The sequence below is a fragment of the Triturus cristatus genome, chromosome 4_1 (genome assembly GCF_964204655.1).
Source record: "Triturus cristatus chromosome 4_1, aTriCri1.1, whole genome shotgun sequence".
In the NCBI taxonomy this organism is placed as follows: domain Eukaryota; kingdom Metazoa; phylum Chordata; class Amphibia; order Caudata; family Salamandridae; genus Triturus; species Triturus cristatus.
In genome coordinates this window covers 94,977,806-94,992,460 of record NC_140585.1, presented here as the reverse complement: position 1 = coordinate 94,992,460, position 14,655 = coordinate 94,977,806, and positions in this window count along the sequence as shown.

Here is a 14,655-nt window from a genome sequence, read left to right as displayed (position 1 = left end):
AGGAACACTCAAGCTAAAATTTATGTGGTCGATAAAGGTAGAGCTTTGTTAGGATGGAAAGAACAAAGGAGTTTGGGAATAATTCTTGATCCCAATCATCCAAACCAGGTTTTACTTACAAGTGATCCCCACATGTCATGTTGGGGAGTAAAATTTCCCGAATTATTTAAAGTCAAATTAGGCTGTTTAAATAAGTTTGAGCATCGCATTATACTGAAATCTGATGCAAAGCCTGTAGTCCACAAGGCTCGCAATGTTCCTATGATACTAAGACCACAATTGAAGTTAGAACTGGACAGATTATGTAAAGAAAAGATTATAGAACCTATTGAATCATCCGAATGGCTTAGTCCAGTGGTTTTGGCACGAAAACCCAATGGAAATTTGCGCATGTGTGTGGACTTAAGGGACTTAAATAAGAACATTTGGATAGATCGTCATCCTCTCCCACGCATCAATGAAATGATAGCTTGTGTTAAGAATGCGAAATATTTCTCGACAATCGATTTATCTAACGCGTATCACCAGATAAAATTGCACCATACATCGCGCCATCTCACATCTTTCATCACTCCCGAGGGGGCATTCCAGTTTCTTAGAATGCCTTTCGGTCTGGCTTCGGCAGCGGCAGTATTTCAAAGAATTATGTGTAATATTCTCAAAGGTATAAACAACATGTTGGTTTTTCAAGATGATGTGCTTGTATGGGGTAAGGATATGGCTGCTCATGATGCAATTTTAGATGATGTCTTATGTAAACTTCAACAAGCTGGTTTGACGCTTTCAGCTGAAAAATGTAAATTTGCCATGACCCAGATTGATTATTTGGGCCACACTTTGTCAGCTGATGGTGTCAAACCTAAGAAGAACCTTTTAGATGCCATTAATAATGCTCCTTCTCCTGTGGATAAAGAACAACTGCGCTCTTTTTTGGGTTTAGTAGAGTATTACTCTAAATTTGTAAAAAATTTTGCATCTAAAGTACATTGTTTGAGATTGTTAATGAAGAAAGGTGCAAACTTTGAGTGGAGTTCTGACTGTCAACTAGCTTTTGATGACCTCAAAAAAGACATCAGTCAAGCAGTTGCCCTTAAACCATATGATCCCCACAACAAATCCATTATTGTGGTTGACGCCAGTGCGTATGGATTGGGTGCTGTTCTAATGCAGAAAGATGGTACCAAAGAGTGGGTAGTTGCATTTGCTTCCCGCACTTTAAAGGGTGCGGAATCAACTTACTCTGTAATTGAAAAAGAAGCCCTTGCGTGTTTTTGGGGCATTAACCATTTCAGAGCTTATGTATGGGGCACACATTTTGAATTAAGAACAGATCACAAGCCCTTAATCGATATTTGCACAACCAAAGGAGCTGGGAAGGCCACCCCCAGAATTGCCAAGTGGTTGTACAAACTTCAAGAATATGACTTTCAAGCAGTATATGTACCAGGGCTTAAGAATGTGAATGCTGATTGCTTATCACGGTTACCTCTACCATTAGTTGCTGAGGAGGATTTTCCTGTTAAGGATCTTGATGATGATTTTTTGATAGCTTCAGTTGAGGAGGTGTGCAAGGGTGCAATCAGTTTAGAAGAATGGCAACAGGCAACCTTAACCGACCCGATTTTACAACGAATTGTATCATGTTTAGGTAAGAGTTGTAATCATCAGGATTTAGATAACATGGAATTATCTGATTACAAAATGGTTTGGCCAGAATTTTGTGTGGAATCATCAACTGGTATAGTAAGAAGATCTGATAAATTGGTAGTTCCTGAGAGTCTGCACCATAGATTACTGGAACTATTACATGAAGGACATCCTGGTATGTCCAGCATGAAAAAGAGGGCAAGATGTGATTTTTGGTGGTCTGGAATTGATAAGGACATTGACAGATTTGTAAGGAATTGTGTAGCCTGCATGTGTAGTGACAAATCTCACTTATCTCAAGACACTACTATTGCACCTACTGTTTTTCCGGATAGACCATGGCAAAAGCTTGCAATGGACATTTGTGGTCCGTTCAGTACAGGCTATATAACGGGCAAATTCGCTTTGGTGTTGATGGACTATTACAGCAAATGGCCTGAAGTTGCTTTTGTTAGGGAAATTAAGGCATCTAATGTCATGAATTTTTGTGAGGAAATATTTCTCAGAGAGGGTTACCCGGAAAGCATAATTACAGACAATGGTCCACAATTCATTGCCAATGAATTCCAGGAATATATGAAGGTGCATGGTATTAAACATATTACCACGGCAGTGTACAACCCTAGGAGTAATGGGATGGTAGAAAGATTTAACAGAGTATTGAAAGAATGTATACAGTTGGCTGAAACAGAGGGAGAGGATTGCAGAGTTTCGGTAAAGAGAATGTTGTGGAACTACCGCAACACTCCTCATTCAGCCACTATGGAGACTCCTTTCAGTCTTCTCAAGGGGAGATAAGCATGCAGCAAGATCACTCCTGCTTGGATGTTTAAGGGTAACGTGAGGGAGGTTCATAAGGAAACAATAAGGCAAAGAGTTGAAGATTATCAATACAAATATGCTTTGAGACATAACAGCAAAATCAAGGGACAAATTAGATCAATCAGTGTAGGTGATTGGGTGAGAACTTCTCTTGAGGGATTACCCAGAATAGGAATGTCCAGATGGTCTAAACCCAAGGTGGTTTTGGAAACTAGAGGTAATTGTATTAAATTGAGTGATTGAAGATGGTGGAATCTCAGGAAGGTAACGTTATGTAATGAGCTTGAATCTAGAGTTTGGACTAATAGGGAGGACTGTGCCCATTTGCCAAAGCTGGATTCTCCCAATTTGGTTCCCTCTAATGATGAGGGTAAGCCAAGTGTTGCACAGAAAACTGGTCTGAGGAGATTATCAGGACGAATCATTCATAAACCAATGTGGCAAAAGGATTATATGTGTTCCTAATATGGATGAGGATGTGTTAGTGGGTTTTGGAAACATTGTGTTTAGTATGAGTAGTTTGGCCATCACAACGAAAGCTTTCATATCATTTTAGTTTTATATTTTCTTTCATGTGTATTCTTTCATTTATGTCGTTAGTTTGCTATTGTTATTAATGTAAATAGTTGTGCACTTTTGTTTTGTTTTGAAGGAGGGAGATGTGTTACATCTTAGCTTGCGAGCCATTGCGTGTTGATGTTCGGTCTCGTGGGGGGAGCTCGTGGGGTTTGTGTGACGAGTGATAGATGCGTGATTCGAGTGTGGAAGGGCAGTTGGTGTGCGGTGGATGTTGGAGGAACAGACCGATGGGGCTTGTACATTGTACTTTCTTCTTCTGGAAATAAACATGAACTAATTCAAATGGATTGCTAAGCCGTCTTCTTTAACAACCACTCTTATAAAACTTAGTCCGGTGGTTTTGGCACAAAAACCGGACGGCAACCTATGCATGTGTATTGTCTTGAGAGACCTCAACCGAAATATTTTAGTTGACAGATGCTCACTACCCAACATCTGGTTCAGAAACCATTGGGTCGAAGTGGTCTCCTCTGTAAATAATGCTAAATACTTTTCCTTGATTGACCTGTCTAATGCATACCATCAGATCAAATTGCATTCATCCTCAAGACACCTGACTTCTTTCATCACACCGGAAGGGGCCTTCCAGTTCATCAGAATGCCATTTGGTCTGGCATCTGCGTCAGCGGTTTTCCAAAGAGTAATGAGTAGAATATTGGGAGAGCTATCTAATGTACTAGTGTTCCAAGACGATGTATTGGTGTGGGGATCTAATCTTGTCGAACATGATGCAATGTTAACAAAAACATTAGAGAAATTACAAATTGCAGGATTAACAGTTGGAGTTAAGAAGTGTAAATTTGGTGTTAAGCAAATTGATTATTTAGGGCACACATTATCCAAGGAGGGAGTTAAACCTAAGTAAAAATTACTTGATGCTATCACAAATGCTCCATCTCCGCAAGACACAGAACAATTACGCTCCTTCTTGGGTCTTGCGGAATCTTATTCCAAATTTGTTCAGCATTTTGCTGACAAAGTTCACAGGTTCAGAATTGTAATGAAAAAGGGAGTCAAATTTGACTGGACGGATGAATGTTAAAAGGATTTTAAGGCCATCAAGGAACACATTGTCAAGGCTGTTTCTTTGAAACCATACAATCCTTCACATCAAATCATAATAGTTGTGGATGCCAGTGCCTATGGTCTAGGAGCAGTGTTAATGCAGAAGCACTTGGGACATGAGAGGGTAGTGGCATTCGCATCTCGTACCCTTAAGGGTGCGGAGGCCTCATAGAAAAAGAAGCATTTGCATGCTGGTGGGGAGTAAACTATTTCAAGAATTACATATGGGGCACACGTTTTGAGATTATATCTGACCATAGACCACTTATAGACCACTTATAGAGTTGTTTACCACTAGAGGAGCTGCAAAGGCAACTCCTAGGATTGCCAAATGGTTATTCAGACTTCAGGGGTATAATTTCTCTCTACAACTCATCCCTGGCATTCGTAATGTTAATGCTGATTGCTTATCACGCATACCGTTAGATTGTGATGATGATGACGTAGAATCCAAGACGATTGTGTTGTAGCAAGTGTAATGGAGTCATGTAATGGTGCCATATAGTGATGAGTGGAAAGAAGCAGTAACAAATGACAAGGTGTTCAAGGAACTAATAATTGAGTTGGCCAATCCATCAGGATCTAATTTTATCATCAAGTGGAAATTTGGAGAATTTTGGACAGTATGGTCAGAACTTTCAGTTGTGGATGGTGTGTTACGTAGAAGTGGTAAACTGGTAGTTCCAGAAAGTTATTGCATGAAGGACACTGTGGTATGTCGGCTATGAAGAGGAAAGCTAGAGAAACTTTTTGGTGGCCAGGGATGGACAAAATTATAAAGGAACATGTACGTGAATGCATGGAGTGCATGTGCTTTGATAAAACGCATAGAGTAGAGGAATCACCTATTTCTTCAACCAAATTCCCCAGCGGACCATGGGAAAACGTAGCCATGGACATTTGTGGTTCATTTTCGGCTAAAGGAATTGTTAATAAGTATGCATTGGTGTTAATGGATTTCCACTCCAAATGGCCGGAAGTGGCATTTACAGGGGACATTAAAACTTACAACATTATTGAATTTTGTGACCAAATTTTTGGCAGAGAAGGCTGTCCAGATACATTAATTACAGACAATGGTCCACAGTTGATTTCTAATGAGTTTAAGACATATCTAACTAGAATGGGTATTATTCACCACACCACAGCTGTTTATAATCCCAGGGAAAACGGTCTTGTGGAGAGTTTTAACAGGGCATTAAAAGAATGTATACAATTGTCTGAACAATCTGGTGAAGATTGCAAAGAGACAGTGAAGGAAATGTTATGGAGTTATCGCACCACGCCTCATTCAGTTACTAAAGAATCCCCATTTAAACTTCTCAAAGGTAGGCAACCTGGCACGAAGGCTGCCCCGGTGTGGATGTTCAAGGACTTTTCACATTCTGTTTGCAAGAGGGGTGTAGAGAGTAGGGTAAAAGACTATCAAGACAAATATGTGCACAGACACAATGACAAATTAACAACAGTCGAAAATCTACTGTGGGAGATTGGATGAGGACATACAGCATGGGTTTACAGGAAAGAGGTCTATCAAATGTGTTGTGTCTTAACTTGGTAGCTTGGCAACATGTCAGTATTCCTTCCATGGTAACCAGGATACTTGGTTCTGAATTAACCAGGGAGTGAAGAGCTGACAGTTGCAGAGAGAGAGGACGTATCTAGGGGTTGTTCCTGTGAACTTAATGAAGTTATTCTTTACAATAAATTGTCTGTGCCTCTTAAAAGCATCCTCATGTGCAGAATGGGGGAATATTGTTCCCACAATCTCATGAAACATACAAGTGTGCAAGCTTCACTGTTTCTTTTTTTTATTTCGGCCTATGGAAGTAGGAAGATAGTGTAACAAGCAGTGCTTTAAATGGGCAGGTACTGTCTGGTACTGAGTACCGGTGCTGCTGCAATTGCACTTCACAGCACAGCTGCAATGCATTTTCCATTTAAAGCACTGGCTAGAGTTATCAATAATTGTATTCCCCTCATTTTAAAAGCTACCCTACAGTAGAAATGTGACTGTACCCGAGAGGGAGAAAGATTTGCTATTTTTACACAATGAAAACCATTGCAAGGTGCAGCTCGCTCAGTTATTAGCTGTTGGCACCCTGGGGTCTTAGAAAACCCACAAACCCTAAATATCCTCAACCAGAAGGGTCTAGCAGAGGTAATGGTATAAAGCTTTTGTGAATCGCCCATCGTGATGAGAAGTTTCAAATGAAAACGTTTTCACAAATAGCCATTTTTTTCTACTAATCTTCAATATTTTTTTAGTTTTACATTTGGGTCCCGATTAGAAGTCTGGAGGTCCACCCACCGCTGCACCGGCACTCCAACCACCCTATTACAACTAGAGCGGTCGACCGCAATGGTGCTGCCACCGCTGCAAGGGAAACGCTGTTCCCTGGCAATGGATTGGCAATGTAGAGGCAGCAATATGCTTGGCGTGACCGCCACGGTCCTGCAAACATATTACAAGTTTCCTCTTTGTCACAGTTTTCGTGGCGGTCCCCCCTCCAATGAAACCCTGGGAGAGAGGAAACAAAAGGTGCCCCACAGGACCCCCTTGTGCATCTGGGACCTGGAGTGCAGGCAGGGGGGCACAACATGTCCCATCCTATGTGCAGGTACCCCAGTTCATGCACAGCATGGACTGTGAAGCTTTTTTGGGCTTTCCCATTGCAGTGCCCATTACCAGAGGCCCCGCTGTGGGACCCCCAAAATAAGCCTGCCTTACACGAGAAACACTCATGAACTGGCAGGCGGCCCAACCATGGTATGGCGGTGTGGAAGCGGGCTGCGGGCAGTGCGGTCCTTTGGAAAAACTTTGAAGGATCGACACAAATGACATCTTTCTGAAATTAGAATTTTGTCTAGTTTTCAGAAAAGTTTAGCTTTTCACATCCACATTGTGTTTCATACCCAATTCCACCACAAAGTAGAAGTGAGGTTAAAAGCACAGAAATAGGGGAAATGGGTTAGCTCCAAGTAAAATGTCAAAACTGTGTTAGAAAATGTATTTTTTTAATCAAGGTTGCCAGTTCCTGAATGTTGGTTATATGGCGATTTTAGCACTGCAAACCTTTCCTTGATGCCTTTTGCAGGAAAGAAACAGACACTATGTGCTGCAGCGCCTTTTTCACATTTGTAAAAAAAAACTAAATTTACCCAATATTTGGGCTCTTTCCCTGTCCCCTCTAGGGGAATCCTCAAACCATGGGTACTTTTAGAATCCCTACCGTGTTTGAAAAGAAGAACTCAAATTTGGCATGGATAGCTTGTGTGGACAAAATGTTATAGAGGCCTACGTGTGAATTCCCCCAAAAAGCAAAAGAAAAGGCTTAGCACTGGGGGGGGGGTTGAGGGCTGACCTAGTAGCGAAAATGTTAACAAAATATCGAACAAGAAAGGGAAAGTATGTAAACTAGATTGCTGCCAGTTGCATTTGGCATTACCGCCTGGTAATCGGGGAGCAAACACTGTGCCACATACTCTGACCCTATGTATTTTGTTCTAAATATCCCCCCTGGTGCTTTGCAGCCAGACTCTTATCTATGTCTGGTTTAGACTGACAGGGGCCTGTTATATGCATTTACTTTAGACAGTCACAAAGGGAGCTGAGGTGTGCCCCACATATCCTGGTGGATCTTCCTGAGCTGGAGTTGTGGGAGGAGTTGTCACTGACACCTGAATAGGACGGTGCTTGTCCTTTAACAATGCTGTCTTCTCTTCCCTCTGGTGTGTCTAGAACCAGGGCTCAGGATTGAATGGGGGTGTTGTGCACTTCTAAGGCTTGTTTAAAGTTACTATCACATCAAAGACATTTTGAGTATAATTACAGGGGCTTTGACCCCATGATTTTAAGCACTGCTTGGCACTTGTAATCAGAACCTGCAGGCTCTATATACTGCACCAGAGACTTGCTGCACTTCAAGGTGGAACCCCCATATGGATTGCTTGCCTTGTTGGACCGGTCTGCTGCCTACTGATTGTTGGGCTGCAGAAGGGACTGCCATATTGCACTTGTTGCCTCATGTGCTGGCCTGCTGCCTGCCCTCTGCTTGTGCTCCCCATGTTCTCTGAGGGATTGCTTACTGTTTTCCCCCGGAGGTCTCATGGTTTACAAACGACCTTGTGACCCCATGATCTAAACTTTTGCTGTGGATCTAGTGCTGCTTGAGTTCTGTGGGCCATGCACACTCTATGTACTGCAGAAGAGTCCTCATGGTGTCTATTTGTATTGTTGAGGCCGTTTTTAAGTTTGGTGCTGAGTAGCGCCCCACAGCTGCACCCTAGGCTTGAGTGGTGGCAGAGTGGTAGCAATTCAACCTGTGCTGGAAATCTACTGGCATTTTTTTGCCTCTGTTCTCAGAACAGAACCCCCTCAGTGCGACCCCTGCAACAGCAAGGCTGCCAAGACAACACAAGCGAGTCCGAGTGCAACGTTGTGCCTGGTGCTTCACCCCTCGGCAACATCAAGCTCAACAACGCGGGCCAGTGACTGTAAACAGGGCCCTTGAGTGACATTGGTACTGAGCTCCTCAAGGTACTTAGAGTGGTGGAGGCCCACAGTGGGAATCGGGCCCTCATTCCACACTTTTCTCCCAGGCAGCCCCGGCCTAGTCATCAATAAGGGCTGCCCTGGGGGTATTTACCAGGTACACTGCACAATTGTGGATAGCTGAATGGGCCGCTGTATTTCCTCACATGCGGGGAGACTAAACAGGGTCTCTCCATGGATCACTGTGTGTGTGTGTGCCGTCCCACTTCTGCACATACTGTGGAGGCACTGAATCTTGTGGATGTATGACTGGTGAGTCCTCTGGTGATAATTTTGTCATTGGCATGTGCATCCTATCCAAGCTACTGCATTTCATGCATTGGTGCGTTTGATATATTGGTCTCGCCCTGCATTTGTAATAATTATCTGATGCATTACACGACCTGAATATATTGACATGACATTTTAATCCTTGCACTAAAAGGATAGTGAGCATTATTTCAGGAGTTACCTTTATATGCACAGTAATGGTGTTGTGATGACAATGTGCGACAGAAACCTCTCTTTTATTGCACTCATTGTGATGTTGTGACAATTGCCTAGCTGGCAAATTGATTATTGATTCATGTTGTTTTGGTCTATGTTCATATTCCATTCAGATACATATTTTTATATACTACTGTGTGTTGTCTCTTTTGTGGTGTATTATTGTGCCACTGGAGTGTGTGAGTGTTTCACAAAGCCTTTACTCATTGCCTGACTGCTCATGCCAAGCTACCAAGGGGTTGAGCAGGATATGTCTTGGGTGTGTAACTCTCTTACCCTGACTAGAGTTGTGGGTCCAGCCTGGCATAGGTGCATACCGTAGCCAACCAGAAAGCCTATTTCTAACAGTAACCCGTACTTCCAACATGTGAGCGGAGCCAAGGCCCCTCTCCTGGTGATACTTACACAATTGTCTGGCGAAAGCTACACTGTCAAGCCAAACCATAAAATCCATTAAAGTAATTTACCAGGATGTTGTGTAGCATATTACTCTTGCATAGTTTCTCCTTTGAACTCAGCCGCCTTTTTGGATTGAGAACTCTGGAGTTACGGCTAAAGGAAATTCAGGTTTCTCATAGTGCTTGTCAATGTCAAAAAGATATTCGGAATACAAGGTCATTCAATCCTTGGTCTATCTGTTGAGCACATATAGTAATGGTCACCTATTCTAGTTGCAATTGTGATTCTATGCAAATGTGTGTGAAGGAGCTACACACTTGTAGATATATTGACCAGATGAAGTAAAAAGTAGATGCAGTGCTCATAGGTGAGTGTTTAGTTAGTGTGTAGTGAAAGAGATGTGAGGAAGTACATTAAGGAACGAGGGGAAAAAAAGGTGCTGAGAAGAAAAAAAATGAGGTGTAATATGTGCAACACTCCGAAGGACACTACCCCTGTACATACACCAGTACTGTTTAATTCACCGTCTCATTTTCAGAATTTAAATATTTTCAACATTATTTACAAAAAAATAGTTATTAATTTAGCTAACAACCATTTTTGGTGCATTTAGCTATATGTGTGTTGTGTTATATATCTGAATGCAATAACAGAAAGGTCAGTAAATGCATCAAATTACTGATCTAGTGGCACACTATTGAATTCAAAGCAATTTAGTTTATATATTTAAGCCACGCTTCCCATTACTTGATTCACGTCCCATATACAGACCCCCACTTTTTTTCATCCCACTTAAAGTTCTGAGCCTCTCCGTAGCTCCACTCCTGTCTCTTTGCTTCATGAGAAACCAATTGCCGAGCTCTGGCTAGGCTATCCTCTTGTGTTCACTGCCTTTTTTGCATAATTATGACTGCTGTAAATGGCTGGGTCCAAACTGGGGCAGCGAAGTTAGCTAAAGAACGATGATAGATTCAACCCAGATCTGTGACTGAGGTGAGTGTCTGAAAAGTTTCAGCACTCTGTCCATCATCTCCTTGTGTTTGCTTTGTTCACCCTAAGTTGGCAGGGTATGACCAGACATGGGTCCCTTGCACACTTTGCCACTCAAACCAAGCTAGCCTGGCTGATGAGGGGTGTTACCTGAAACCGGTCCTAAATTGCTTGTTTCCAGTCCAGGGATGACCTGGCTTGGCAGTTTGGGCTGGACTGTTCCCATGAGGCAAAGGGTCAAGGCTGTTTTGCAGATGGCTGGGTTCAATCTGGGGTGGTGAAGTTAGGTTAAGTATGATGAGGGATTCAACCCAGATCTGTGACTGGGGGTTAGTTTCTTAAACGTTTCAGCACTCCGACCATCATCTCCTTTTGTTTGCTCTGCTGCATTTGCCACATAATCCATTCTCTAATGCACGATCAACAGATTATAACAAAACAAATTTGTTTCTAGCTTAAATGGTTCAAATGTTACTAAAACTGCAGCAGCGGAAGGCCGTTTGCTAAGTTTGAATATTCACCCTTCTATTGCTTATTGCCAGGTTTGGGTATTAAACTGGTACTAACGAGTTGTAACTTATGCCCAGACAGTGTTAACAAGTGGAAAAAATCAAAATAGTGATGTTAAGATTTGCCACATTAACCTCCACAATTTGCCTTTTCTAGCCACATAATTTAGTCAACCCTGCTGCATAATTTGGTCCTCTCATATCACATAATCCCAGTGGCCCTTACTAACAGCAAGCAGGAGTAACTTTGCTGTAAGCTTCCTGTGGCAAGGTAAAGGTGAGGTGTGAGAGTTCTTTGGGTTTCAACAGTAGTTCAGTAACAAGAAAAAGCTGGGAAAGGTAATTTGACAATCACACTCACCACAGACTGGCCAGCATGAGCATCCAGCTGGCCCTTCCTGAAGGTGACAGCCTGCCCATATCCGTATTGGTGTGTTGTGGTGTTTGTGATTGCTTCTTTCACCACCTGTGCGCACGTCTCCTCATTCCTGTGTGACACCCTCTTTGTGTTCACAATTGTATGTGTTTGCCTCTGGGGATCATGTCTTTCTCTCCATCTGCCTGTGTGTGCACATGTGTTCTCTAGCTCAGTGGTTCCCAAATGTTTTTCTTCTGTTTACCCCCAGTTTATTATTACTGGAACTTGGGGATCCCCACTGAATTATTATTGGAATCCGGGGACCCCTCATTGAGTCATTACTGGAAGCCAGGGACCTTGGCCTAAACATTGTTGATGATTTGAAATGCAAAACAATGCACATAAAGTACAGACACAAGCATTTATCAACACATACACAAAAGGTAACACATTTTATTTAATGTGCAAACAAATATAATTACAAAATAATAAAAAATGAATTTCAATAGACAGGTTGGAACTTTTCTGTTTCAATGGAAGCCACACATCATCCATTCTATTGTCTGTTTTTCTGGCACCTGCACTGCTCCCACGAATCAATCTAAGGATATTATTTTAATTTATAGCCTCCAATTTCAGTTCCTTGACATTTACAGTTTTGATATTAGAAAAATCAATGTCGATGTACACAATGACACACTCATGTATAAAAATAAAATCGCATCAGTTCAAATTCGCCTGTCATGAACATTCTATCAACCCGACTAAAAAATATGGGGCCAAACAAACTCTGATAGCTAGGCCTACAATCACAGATTGACAGGTCACAGGTAGGGCAGCAAGTAGCCAGTAGACAAATGCGCAAACAAGAAACTCAGATTTTTGCACAAATAGGTCCAGGCACATTAGCCCTATTAAAGCACACATGGCCGGAGGGATGCGCACATTCCCAAAACACCATAAAGTTAGATGCCACTTGTAGTTAGGGACACTGAGCTATTCAAAATGTAGCACACACAGTACACACAACAAATACGCACCCTTCATGCAGGACATCTGGACATTTCACCTACTGGCTAATATTGTGTCCACGTAAGGTCGAGCCCCACCTGAATTTGTTATTAGGAACAGTATTTCTGACTCCAAGAAAACTGCCCACATTCTTTTATCTAAAAAGGAATGCTCATCGTGTTTTATGATGTTTCTTGATGCTTTGGAAAATGTATAAAACCGTTTCCAAAATAATTGTACTTTGAGACAGCTGCAAACCCCGTTTCTGTAGTGGTCCCATGCTGCAGTGTTCAATTAAACCAAACTGTTCCTGTTTTGCCAAACTCCTCTTGTCTTTAATTTTTTCAATGTAAATTCTCATTTGAGCAGCAACAGGATGTTTTAAAATTTTCTATTGTACATTTTCCACTTTATTTCTGCACACTTTGTTAATCTGTTAATATTATTTAGTTTTTTAAACAGCCGTGGACTACTGAGGAGGCTTTGTGGGCCCACAGGGGTCCTCAGACCACAGGTTGGGTACACTGCTCTATCTTGTGCTGAAGAACCAGAACCTTTTGGGTCTGGCGGCGCAGGGCACGCCCTAGTCTCCTGAGTTCTCCTGCTTAGCTACACAGAGACACGGGACACTCTGTCGGCGTTAGAAGATCAGATTTATTTAGCTGCAGCCAGTACAGTTATCCTAGAAGTACACAAAGTAGGTTCTCATGAGACTGCCACTTCACTCTGTGGCGCATCAGGTTAAATACTATACAATGTTATAATCATTAATAAAAGGTACTCCCAGAGCATACAAGGAGCCAATAAGGATAGTTGGAAAACAAAGTGGAACCAATAAGAAAGATTTGAAAACAGAAGTGTCGGATAACTCGGAAAGACCTCTCCTCCAACTATGTTTGTCACCCCTCCCTCAAGCTAATTTATTAACAGATTCATAACTAACTTGCAGGTGGCGAGATACGTTTGTGTGTGTGGGAGGACAGTTGTGAAACGAGAGAATGCTAGCAGGAGACAGTGAAGACCAGTCGATAAGATAAGGTCAGGAAAGAATAGTGTGAGCCAACAGATAGTTGAGACGCGGATTAGAAGAGCCAGACAGGGATTAGTGTACTCGGCTAGTTCTAACACCAGCTTTGCAAATAGAGGCCGAAGGTGTATTTCGACACCAGGCTACAGAAAAGGCAGAAATAGACTTTGTTCGCCGTGCTGCCTGAGTGATGGCAACACAAAATGGCGGCGGGCCACAAAATGGCGGGTCGATTCGATCGTGATCGAAAATCGAAGTTCCTCAGTGCTGTGTCTCATGTCTCTAGTCAGCGTATGTGTGCATGTTATTTTTCTTATTTCATTCCTCGTGTTTCATTGACAGTCAATCCTCCATGTGCCTCCTGTCACCTTTTTGTACTGTATGAAACACAAATCTAAACACACAAAATATTAACGTTTATTAAGCATTAGTGGGTAAAAGACTTGTGATTCAGGTTCATGACGTTTTTAAGGAGTCGTGGTACAGGTCCGTCATTGTCAATGAGTCGTTGTACAGGGTGTTTCCCATTATCAACATATTCAGGAAGAGGTGAAAGAGGTGTGGTGCAGCGGCCAGGGTGACTGACTCCGGAACCGGGGGCTCATGGTTCGATCCCTGGAGCTGGCGGCAGATCAGCCCAGCACCATGTGATTCTGGGCAATAGCTTGCTTAATCTTCCAGACAGCCCCAACCCTTCCCACCTTCTGGTAATTGTTCGCGCTTTACAAATACTGGACATTTACAAACAGATATAGTGTGATTTGCTTTGAAATGATATACACATGATGTGTAAAGATGACTGTGCAACATATTAAAGAAAACCACACCTTTGCTGAAAGGCACATTTTTTCAGGGCTCTTTTGGCCTCCTCATGCACTGAATCCTGGGATATTGTCTGCACTGTTCCCATGAAACATACAAGTCTGAATGCTTCATAGTTTCTATTCAGGTCGACTCTAGACGGCGTGCATGCTGTACCTACATTGTGGGCTTCTGCCCACCTACAGGCTTGTCATTGGCTGGCAGCATCGTCGCTCCATTTTGCTTACTCCCCATGCATACGTTGTGCCTCTTCTGTTGTTTAGCCCTCCCCGAGATCACCGGCCAACCACCGCTAAACATGCGCAGCACCCACCATCAGGCTTGATTGAGGACTATTTTTTTCCTCCTCTCCCGAAACCCTTATGAACAACAGGTCATAAAGGCT